Below are 2,530 nucleotides of genomic sequence, written 5' to 3'. Positions count from 1 at the left end.
AAAAAAAAAAGAGGATCACTTGAGCCCAATTTGGAAGTTGCTGTGAGCTATGACGCCACACCACTCTACCCAGGGTGATAGCTTGAGACTCAGTCTCAAAATAAAAAAAATAAAAATGACTTCTGCTTGGGTTTGGTTAGCAGTTCTGGTTCTTCTTATGGGACAGGATCTCTGAATGCTGCTTAAAATGAAATAAGGAACAATAAATTTTAGATCGTTTGGAGATTACAATAGACTATAGGTTTTAAGATGAAATCACAAAGTTAATTTTACCCAGGGAAGGGAGAAGTTTAATTTCTGTACAGTAAGGTTCAGATTCACTTTCATAACTAAACAAGAAATTTTCTGGAAATGCCAAAAAGAATTGATGTTGACATTTCACATAAACTTTCCAAGTTCCCTAACATTACAAGTACACTCACTTCCTAGCTTACAAAGTAACCTCAGTAGTGGAACAGAGAAAATGGTCTTCAAAAAGGGTAGAAAATGTTTTCTGGCTCATCAAACTCACCTTACTTTTTGAGAACTAAAACCTGTATCCCCATCTCAGGCAGTGGTCAGGAGGAGCAGGGGAGCGACCTTTGTTCTTTGTGCCACTGGAGATGGAATGAATCCAGCGGAGGTCATGAGATTGTCTTCGCTGAAGATGGGATTGATCAGAGCTTTAAAAAGCTCTGTACTTCTGCTCAGAGCGAGGAATTTGGATTTTGAGAGGCTAGACTGACATTTTCCTCCTTTGCTGAGACAGTAATACATTTCTCTGTTTTTCTCTTTAACCACTGTCCCCACTATTCTTTTTATTTTTACAGTGAAAAGTTATATAGTTAGAATTAGCCTGCTGGACTCGGTTTAGATGATCCCAGTTTTGGTGGCAACATGTAAAGCATTGTAATCAGGACCCAGTTGAACATATGCCTTCTCTCCATCGGGCCCTATCAGGGTATTGACTTTGGCCACATCCAGGTCATAGAGCTTCTTCACAGCCTGTTTGGTGTGGTGCTTGCTGGCTTTGACATCCACAATGAACAGAAGTGAGTTGTTGTCTTCTGTCTTCATCACAGCAGACTTGGTGGTCAGGGAGAATTTGATGATGGCATAGTTGTCAAGCTTGTTTCTCCTGGGGGCATTCTGAGGATATCTGCGTTGCCTCTGGAGCTGCATGTCTTTGGCTGCTAGAAGGTGGGTGATGTACGAATCTTCATTTTTTTGTGGCTATGGAGCCCTTTTAGTGCTGCCTTCTTGGCCTTCAATGGCTTTGCTTGGCTTTGGCTTTGGGAGGGGCAGGAGCTTCCTTCTTCTCCTTTGGCACCATCTTGTGAAAGCGTCTCCATTCTTCAGATGTGGCTCATGGACAAGTGTCAAGCTTTTAGTAATAGTAGTTAGGTCACCTGAAGATATGGAAATGAAATTGTGGGATATATGAGGGGGTTTCACTTGAGGAATTATGACTAGACCACAATTCTTACCTGGGATCCTAGTATAAATTCTCTGATATGCTTCTCTTGCTTAAAAAGTGGTATTAATAACTGACCAATTAAAAAATGGATGGTAGACCAGGCTTGCTGGCTTGAGCCTGTAGTGTCAGCACTTTGGGAGGCCAAGGCAGGTGGATGGCTTGAGCCCAGGAGTTCAATACTAGCCTGGGCAACATAACAAAATCCTATCTCTAAAAAAAATGTTTTAGGCTCAGTGCCTGTCAGCCACATATACCTGAGCTGGCCAGTTGAAATTCAGCCTGGGCCTACCAAACACCAATGACAGCTGCAACCAAAAAATAGCTGGGCAGTGTGGTGGGCACCTATAGTCCAAGTTACTTGGGAGGCAGAAGCAAGAGAATCGCTTGAGCCCAGAAGTTTGTGGTTTGGGTTTGCTGTCAGCTGTGATGTTACAGCACTCTACCCAGCATGATAGCTTGAGGCTCTGTCTCAAAAAAAAAAAATTTTTTTTTTAAATTACCTAGTAGCGGTGGCATGTGCCCTGATGCCTCAGCTTTATTTGGGAGGCAGAGACAAAAGGATCTCTTGAGCCCAGAATTTCAGGTACGCAGCAAGCTATAATTGTGGCATAATACCCCAGCCTGAGTGACAGAGTGAGACCTTGTCTCAAAAAAAAAAAAAAATGGGGGGTGCCTGTGGCTCAGTGGGTAGGGTGCTGGCCCCATATACCAAGGGTGGCAAGTTCAAATCCAGTCCCAGCCAAACAGCAGCAACAACAATGACAAAAATAAGCTGGGCATTGTGGCAGGTGCCTGTAGTCCCAGCTACACAGGATACTGAGGCAAGAAAATTGCCTAAGCCCAGGAGTTGGAGGTTGCTGTGAGCTGTGTGATGCTACGGCTCTCTACCAAGGGCAATGAAGTAAAACTCTGTCTCTAAAAAAGAAAACAAAAATGGATATTGGATACTACAAACAGGTTTCTCATTGTTAGAGTGGGAAGGTAAATACAATGCAAAAACCGGAAAAACTCTTTTTTTTTGTTTTTTGGGAGTTTTTTTGGGTTTTTTGAACCAGGTTACTCATCTTAGCCACT

The 2,530-nt window shown here is 42.8% G+C and overlaps 1 pseudogene; it reads right to left on the bottom strand.

Moving 5' to 3' along the window:
- Positions 1-817: 817 nt before the first annotated feature.
- On the bottom strand, positions 818-1,312 carry LOC105887968 (annotated as a pseudogene).
- Positions 1,313-2,530: the final 1,218 nt, after the last annotated feature.

Source organism: Otolemur garnettii, unplaced genomic scaffold (assembly GCF_000181295.1).
Source record: "Otolemur garnettii isolate 467f Iridium unplaced genomic scaffold, OtoGar3 scaffold00149, whole genome shotgun sequence".
Classification (NCBI taxonomy): domain Eukaryota; kingdom Metazoa; phylum Chordata; class Mammalia; order Primates; family Galagidae; genus Otolemur; species Otolemur garnettii.
The sequence above is the reverse complement of the archived record's forward strand: the minus strand, read 5'-3'. Positions and strand labels throughout refer to the sequence as shown.